Source organism: Ictidomys tridecemlineatus, chromosome 2 (assembly GCF_052094955.1).
Source record: "Ictidomys tridecemlineatus isolate mIctTri1 chromosome 2, mIctTri1.hap1, whole genome shotgun sequence".
In the NCBI taxonomy this organism is placed as follows: Eukaryota; Metazoa; Chordata; class Mammalia; order Rodentia; family Sciuridae; genus Ictidomys; species Ictidomys tridecemlineatus.
In genome coordinates, this window is record NC_135478.1 from 183,150,144 (window position 1) to 183,159,658 (window position 9,515).

Consider the following 9,515-nt stretch of genomic DNA (forward strand, 5'->3'; position numbering starts at 1 on the left):
CATGCTCAATCCTGGGCTCTATGGAAGATCAATTCCGAATCTTTGGAGGAGGGAACCAATAATCATTGTTTTTGAGGCTCTTCAAGTGATCCCAAAGTGCAAACAAAATTGAACCACTGCTGCATGAGCCAGGATGTCCTTGGAATTTTTCCTTACACTCAACTTAGAGAAACAGAATTTGGCACTCTCTGTCTAAGAAGGTCATTCTTAAAGGGCATGTGGAAATTGTCACTATTGGCTATTTCCTGTCAGTAAGCAGGTGTGTTACCATGTGATTGCTTTGAAGAACACAGAACCAAAACTACTCACTACTAACTGAACAAAGATATTTTCTCAGTAAGACAAGCTTTCTCAGTTATTATCTTGTGCTTCTTAACTTAAAAATAGGTAGGACATTGTCCTTAGAAATATAATGAAGGAGGAAGCATAGTAATTACTTACCTGTTACTGCCAAGTTATCTATGAATCCCAGTATGTGAGTAAATAAACACTAGCCACTCAGGAACTTGGCTTCCATACAAAACCTAGGGCTTCAATAAACCAGTAATCATGGGTTGATAGGAGGAAGCTGAGATTGTTTCTAAATGGAGGGAAAAATCCTATCAATTCCAACAGAAATACACGCCCACCCTAACACACATACATACACACCTCCCCCCTCTCTCTCAATTATTTTAATCTGAACTAAATGATATGGCTAAGAGATGAAGTTCTCCTTTCCAAAGGAACACTTAAAAAGTGTTTGAGGATAAAGGTCACAACTGAATTCCACTCTTTGCCCTCCAGAGGTAATTCAAGTTACAACATACCAATTGATTAAATACCTATTGATTTTAATGAATGGACAAGAAATATTAATCCCACATTATCAGCAGTGATTATGTCTTTATTCCTTTGCTGCATAACTAACCAACACCTTTCAAAGTTATCCAGAGATTACAGGTTAGGAGAGGGTTTTATGTGGCTGATAAACATCTGGGAATCCAGGTGCTCAACATTTAAATACTCTGGCAATGAAGTGTTCCTTCATTATATGAAATTGTCACATTATTATTTTGCCTAATGATACCATCATTATCACATTCACTTGAGTGACAAAAATGCCAGATTCATGCCCATCAATTTTCTGCTATGTCTTCCCAACTCACAGAGCTTTTTCTTTTAAATCCATCAAATTAGCATTCTGGGGCTCAAGCAGGAGAGAGTAGATTTCAGTAGTGATATTCAAAAATGATATGCCATCTTGGTCTGTCTCTATAGTTAATGCATTAAATTCAGCATCGCCAAGATTTAGCCATTGAAGCTTGAATTATTCTGAATTTAATTATGTGTATCAAGGCAAATATTTAAGTGTGAAAATTTTAATCAGAAGAAATAAGAAAAAAGTAAACACAATTTAGAAAGGATAAAAAGAAATATTCTTATTGTACCAAGTCGCTAATCTATATCATTCTAACTCCTTTGAATGAATTAAAAGAACAAGTTTGAAAATGATGCCTCATCTGCACACATATTAAAGCAAATATCATTAGTGGAAATTATAAGAAAAATAGTTATAGGTGTTGTAAGGGCTTTAATAATTTAACAAATGATTACAGGAGACTTATAAAGATAGCAAATGAAAAGGCAAGATGTGCTAATTGTTAGAGGCTTAGGATCTAGATTCAGGTAACATGACTTTAGATCATATATATGTGGTTGAGTTTGGCAAGCTCCTCAACTGTTCAGAGCCTTACTTTAGTGCTGCCCAACATACATCTGTGGGAGGGTGGAAGTAGCAATGTGCCTGGGACATGGTAGGTGCTCAATACTAGTTATTAATAATATGGATTATTGTCATTGTTATTTTATTATATGGTCTTATTATTATCCTGAAGTAACTTTGTATTTCTAAGACTGGTTGTTTAGAAGGAAGAGTAGCCTAGGGGTATCTAAATTTCAGCGAATATTGGAAATATGCTTTAATAATGTTCATGTGAATAAAACCAGAACTTGAAAGGGCTAGTTCAGATGAATGATTGGCCCTTAGATAACTGTCTGACATTAATGCAATTAAGCTCACTATGCAGAATCTAAAGGTGCCTTCCACCCACCATCGAGGGAGGCTCCCCTTGGGCCTCTGACACCCTTTCTGTTCCTTCTTCTCACCCATCCATTAACTCGGGAGATTTCATTGGTTGCATCTCTTCAAACCCTCTCTCATGCTTTCCTCTCTGTGCTCTTCTCCCTGCCATGGTGCCACAACTGCCTCTCCTGCCTTGGGGTTCTGTGCTTCTCCCACTCTCCTGCCCTGGCCATCTCTTGCAGGTGCAGTTGAAGAGCCCTCATCCTTTCCTAACAATTGCTCTCTTGGTCTTGTCTTCAGTCCATATAAAACATCTCTCTTTCTCCCCCATTACAGGATGGTTAATAAATAAAACCCAAGCACAAGAATGACTTAAACCATATTTCAAGAACAGACCTGCTGAATTCCCAATTTTTTTTTTAATCGTTTTATGTTACCTGGTGAAATGTAGTATGTACAGTGAAATTTTCTGGTTTCACCCAAACCCAGCAGGGTGAGCCACATAATGGGGAAGGTCCAGCTACTAGTGGCTCTTTAATTCCATATGAGCCAGCAACATGACATGGAAGTCACAGCACGGAAAGAAATGCAGTGGGGGTTGCTATGCGTCCCAGGTGAGGCTGCAAGAATGAGGATGATGAAGGTAGATGGGACAGCAATAAGCATGGGTGTGGTCAGACTTCCTCATTGCAGTCTGTCCTCTGTGGAGCCCTTGGGAAAGCTGTAGCTGTGCATTGAGTACAGTCTTTCCCCTAAAACTCTGTAGGAATTAAATATTCAGACACAGGTTAGTGGAATTAAGGGGATGGAAACATAATCCATGTGGTCTTTAGAGACAAGGTCTTGAATACTGGTGGCTTTATAGACAGAAGAACAGAAAAACACATGTAGACCCATGTGCTCTCTGTCCTTTACCATGTGATGTGCTGCTCTGCTTCCGGACTACTCTGCCAGAAAGGTCATCCCCAGATGACAATCCTCAATCTTGTACCTCCAGAATTTTGATCCAAAATAAACCTCTTTTCTTTATTAATTAGCCTACCATAGGTATTTCATTATAGTAATGTAAAACTGACTAATACCACTATTCACTCTTTTAGTATGCTATGAGACCATCCATGTAACAGGCTTAGCACATTTTTAGAGTCTTATGACTGGTAGATCTGAATGAATGATCTTTGTCTCTGGGTGTGTGTGTGTGTGTGTGTTTTCATTTTCCCTTCAAGGTTTATCTTCAGGGAATTCCAAAGAAAAGATAAAACAAAAGCAGAGACAGGTACTTGCTAAGAATTATGTATATATATAGTTATGAAATGTAATTATTATTCCAGACTTCCTTAAAATTTCCATTTGTGTATTATATCTATTCATCTACTTAAATTTTTTTTTTACTTAAATTTTTGAACAAATATTAGTTGAATGACTACTATTGGGGTGCAACAGTGAATAAAGCCAAGTTCCTTTCCTGATTTACATCTTAGAGGAAGGAGATGAGCAATAAATAAACCAGTAAGTATACAGTGTATCAGATGGCGGAAAGAGCTATAGAGAAAAATAAATCAGGATGGCAGGCACAGTGGTGTGGAATTTATTATTATTTTATGAAGACTGCTGTTCTCCTGCCTGACTGGTCATCATTAGCTCCACAAGAAGAACAGATTAGCTTGCAGATAACTAGATATTTTATTGTAATCCACTGGGATGGGGCCAGGATGAGGCTGAGTCCCTCAGGTGGCCAGACAACAAAGAAACCATGGGCACTTCCTGAGGATACAGACCTGCACTAATGTAATGTGAAGGAGCACCGAGATAGTATCGAAGGACTGAAGTAAAAAAAAAAAAAAATAAAAACTAGAAATGTCAATTGAATGGCGTCGTCCAGGACTTCCTAACAAAGTTACTTCCTCATTATGAAGTCATGAAAAGACAGAAGGATGGAAAGGCAGTTTTAAGTTAGCGTTACAAAAGACCCTTGGTTGATTCTGTATAAGAATTCCTGGATCTCATAGAGAGTGAGCTCTTGGAGCCTCACTGGTAAGGTGTCCAGTGAAGTGGGAACAGGGGGAGAGAGAGCAGTGTGGTATCTGGGGGAGGAGAATGGCAGGTCCAAAGTCCCCCCAAAGCAGGAACTTAGGTGGGACTCTTGGTAAACAGCAAGGAGATGAGGTCAGAGAATTGAGGGGGTGAAGGGTGGGTAGAACACAGGGGATCCTCAGACCAATTTAAAGATTCTAGCTTTTAGTCTGAATGAAAAGGGGAAAGCAGTGACAGTGTCTGATGAAGTCACATGACTTGACTGACATGTTTAAAAATTCTTCCAGTTGCTCTGAAGGAAATGGACTAAAGGGAGTTGGAGGTGGAGACAAAGAGGGAACCAGGGAGTTCTTAGGTAACTGCAGGAATCCAGTCAGTGTCACAGGTGGCTTGGACCCGTGTGAAGGTGTGGAGGTAGGGAGAAGTGGTCAGATTCCAGACGTGGTTTGGGGAGGTGGAACTGACAGGATTTACCGATGGCCCATTTGTGACTGATGGCAAAACCTTGTTTGTGTTAGTATGTTGTTTCAGTCTATGTGACCAACAAGCATGAAAAGTGGTCTTGTGACATTATTTGGGTACAAAGCCTAAGTCGTAACAGGGCAAGGATGAGTCCTTGAATGTGGGTGTTATTACGTTCAGTCCCTCTGTACCGGCCTCTCTCCCAGGTGTCCTTCCAAATCCCTTTCATATATAACATCAACTTAAAGTCACAACAAACAGTTTAATTCATGGTGCCCTTCCTTTAACATGGCATTTCATCAGGCTCTGAGGAATTTCTCAGACACAGGAGCTTTGTAGTGTCCTGAGAAGAGAAGACAAGCTCCTTGAGATGGCTCACCAGTCTCTTCTTCATTTGATGAGAGGTAATTTCTGCAGCTTTATGTCTGGCATCTCCAACTCCACACACCCCCATAACTTTTCCAAACACACACACACACACACATTGACTGTCCTCATTAAGTGTCCTTATCCTCACTGGATGTCCTTTCCAGATTAACATAACAACTCAAACATGTATTTCCGATCTGTAAGGATAAAGAAACCAAGATATGGCAATGAATAATAATAACAAAAAAAACAACTATAAATTAGTACTCTCAGAAAAGAGTGATACAAGCCTCACATCTTCCAGAGGTGTCCTTTTGGGTTTTGTCTTTTTCCCTCAGCATAAAAAGAACTGTTGCTTTGTATTCTTAAGACACCTCTGGAACAGGGCTCGAGGGGAAGAGGATGTAAGGGAGATAGGGAGACTCAGATTTTTAAGTAGGCAAGTTATTTCCTGGAGCATAATTAGAATTTAAACAGCATGATACTGATTTTGCTCCTCACTCTTACGGTTGAGAAATAATGAAAATTAACAGCACCTTGACTGAGATCAAACATAAAAAGATTCCAGCTTAGTACCTTATAAAATCAAGTTAATTTCCATCCCTGGGATAAACAGGTCTGCAAAGGCCAGTAAATGAAAACTCAAATACGATCTTGGACAATTTTGTTCACCTTAGGTCCTATTGGCTCTTTTATAAAAGCAACACAGCGTGTGAGGGGTAATTATTCCGTCTCCAGACAACCTTTCAACTCCTCTGTGATTCTGAAGCTCTGGCGAGCCTGTGAAGTGAGCCACAGACGGCAGCTCTCATGCTTGGATTTGGCATGCAGGATGCCTTTCTCCCTGAACCATCATGGTGCCCATACAAGGTAATTTGGCTGGATTGATTTCATCAGGAATTAGTGTCCTCACCCACCATGGAAATAGGAGTCTCCTAGCTCCTAATGGTTATTACCTATGTTCCTGACTCTCCATTTTTTTTCTTCCTCTTCTGTAAAATGAGTCTGACTGGTGGCTTGAAGTTACCCAGAATGAAGCTTTTGCACCACCGGCCTAATCATTCAGCTCTCTGTTTGTTCCATAAAGACATTAAATCGATTATGTTACTCCCATACTCTGCTTTTGTGGGTCAATGCATATGTAAGTCTCTTCTGAAGAATGGCTAGTCTTGCATGAGGATCAATCAGTGTAATGATTTTCAACCAAAGTGGTTCTATAATAATGATTTTAAAAGAAAAATACAAAGTGTGACCTTCTGGTAGAAACCCAATAAAAAACTAATTTCTAAATGTATAAAAAATAGATTGGGAGAGTGTGTTCTGCCAGTTACTGAATAAGAAGAAACTGTTTCTTCCTATATGGCAATTATTTGCTGTAGATCCCATTTATTCATGTCTATGTGTGAATAACAGTTTCAAGAAAATGTAAACACTTCTGAGTAAGCTAACATGTTTGGTTATTTTCAACTACAGTAATTGTGGTAGCTTCAATTGTTGTTAAAAAAATCTTTATAGCTGGGCTTAGGATGTGAGTTGTTTGGGATAAATGGTGGACTGAATATAATTCCCTGCCTTTTGACTTTGGGCTTAGCTATATGCCTTGCTTTCGTCAGAGGAACATTAGGAGACTGGAAATATAATTTCTTTAGGAGGCTGAGGCAAGAGGATCACAAATTCAAGGCCAGCCTCAGAAACTCAGCAAGATCCTCAGCAACTTAGTGAGACCTGTTTCAAAATAAAAGATAAAAAGGACTGGGAATGTGACTCAGTGGTAAAGTACTCTTGGGTTCAATCCCTGGCATCAAAAGAAGAAAATAAAAAAGAAAGGAAAGAAGGAAGGAAGGAAAGATGGAAGGAAGGAAGGAAGGAAAGAAGGAAGGAAAAGGAGAAAGAAGAGAAATTATAATTGCATGTTTTACCTTGGTCTCATATTTCCGTCACTGCCATATACTGCAGTTTAGATCTAAAAAGTCACCCAAAGGTCTGTGTGTTGATAGGTTGGTATCTAAAATGGTGCTGTTAATGGGAGATGATGGAAACTTCAGGAAGTGAGCCCAGGAGGAGGTCTTTAGAGCATTGAGGGTACACCCAAGAAAGATTTTGAGACCCTGGTCCCTTTGTTTCTTTGGCTTCCTGACCTAGAAGGGAATTTTGCTCTGCTGCCTGCTACCACCAGGATATGCTGCCTTGCTATAGGCCTAAAAGAAATAAAGCCAACTTATCATGAACTAGCACCTCTGGAACTGTTAGCTGAAATAAACCTTTTCTCTTTATAAGCCGACTACCTCAGGTATGTATAATAGTAACCAAAAAAAAAAAAAAAGCTGATGAACACACCATACTTCCTTGAGAAAGCTGTTGTCCCTTCCTGCTGGGTCCCAGAATGATATAATTGGAGAAGATCAGACTTCAAGTGGAACAAAGTCTAATCTAGAGCAACCTCCAACTGACCATACACATGTGGGTGTATGTCGTTTTAAGCCAAGGAGTTTTGGATGGTTTGTTATGTAGTAATAGCTAAGTAATGCAATGGATACTCACTGGTTAAGTATGCTATTTATTCATGATCTCATGATCTCATGATCCCATTAATGCTTTATTTTTGTACCAGGGATTGAACCCAGGGACACTGAGCCACTTCCCCAGACTGATTTTTTTTTTTTTTGAGACCAGTTCTTGCTAAGTCACTTAGGGCCTTACTAAATCACTGAGGCTGGCTTTGAACTTGCAATTCTGCCTCTGCCTCCTGAGCTGCTGGGATTACAGGTATGCACCACCACACCAGTTTTTATCTCTTTAATTCTTACACCACCTCTGAACTAGATATTATCATTCATTTTGCAAGAATATATGGTTGTAGAATCAAGATGTGAACCCCCAAACTAAAACCTTTTTAAGACTACAGAGTCAAAGCTCTTAAATATTTATAGAATAAAATCACTCATAAAATTAATAGTTGAGAACTGCCTATCTTCACTTTTCATGACTGGCTCTTTCCTAGCTTTTGAATTTCAGAAAGGTTTACCTGACTACCCTAAGTGGCCTTCTTTCCATTATTTTCCCTCTTACCTCCTCATTGATTTCTTCAGAGCATTCCCATAGTTTGGAATTGATTTGTTTGCTTGCTTGCTGTCTTCCACATCACCAAACACAATTGTAGGGTAGAAACATGCTCATGTTTTTATTGTTGTACCCCAAGCATCTAGCAGAGTGATAGGCACATAGTAGGTACTTAACAAATATTTGCAGAATAAACAAATGAGTGAGTAGGACAGAGATATAAAGAACAGGGGAACTGTGAACCTTTATGGGACATTGTAGAAAGGAACCATGAGTAGCTAGAATTACAGTCAGGATTTGAGGAGGTGATGGGACATGAGGGAGGGCTATAAACATAAGGAGGAGGGAAAATGTATCAAACCAAGTTTAATCTAGTGAACTTTGCCACTTCATAATAAGTAGAACTTGTCCTGGAAACTCAGAAGTCTTTTTTCCTTGAGAAACTTCAAACCAAAATATATCCTATAAAAACACACTAGAGGGCTGGGGATGTGGCTCAAGCGGTGGAATGCTCGCCTGGCATGTGCGGGCACTGGGTGTGATCCTCAGCACCACATAAAAATAAAATAAAGATGTTGTGTCCACCAAAAACTAAAAAATAAATATTAAAAAATTCTCTCTCTCTCTCTCTCTCTCTCTCTCTCTCTTTTTAAAACACACACACACAAATAGTTATGATGTCTTTTTTTTAATTGAAATGTATTTTTTCTTGTAAGATTTGAAAAAAAAGAAACATGAAGGAAAAATCTCACAGTAACTGATGCAAAAGGAACAATGGTGTCAAACCAAACAAGACCTTAGGTGAGCAATCTTCTTTAACTGCTTGGTTCACAGGAGATCTGGCTGAGTCTTGGGAGAGAAATTCATTCAGACAGGAAGCTAGAGTACTGAGGAATCTCACTGGTGATTTTCTTTGGGGTAGAAACAATAAATATATGGGTGAGAAATTCAAAAAAAGGCCTTGACAAGATGAAAAGTCTGATTGGAGTCTGAAAGAGTTAGTTCCAGGCTGGAGAATTAAAACTAGTTTAGAATGGACTTCTAAATCTCAACGGGGAGCAGTGTAACAGTGGATGCTCTTGTATTTTGTTTAATAGAGAAAGTTAGGATGTCTCTCTGGTTTGTTGATTCTCCTGGATTTGTGCATTGGTATCCATATCATCTGCCTGGATGCTCTGTTCTTTACCAACCATTATGAACTCAAAGTGTTCAAGTGCTGAGTTTCATGAGTTTGGGGGACCCATTTAAATCACAGCAGTGACTTTGCATCAGTCAGATCGGTAGATTTATTTACTTGGACACAGAATAAATATTTCATTACAAATAAAAATACCTCAAAAGGTCTATTTTGCTTTTAATGACAAAGAAAGAAAGCTGGACATATTTCTGCAAAAAGCTAGTAGGAAAACATAAGATTGCCGTCTCTTATTTTCTTATGATAGATCTGCAAAGCCTTTTGCTTCACAGAAAGCTTTTACTAGCCCTTAGGGCAGCACAGATTGTGGGGAGGAAAATTTCTCCCCTT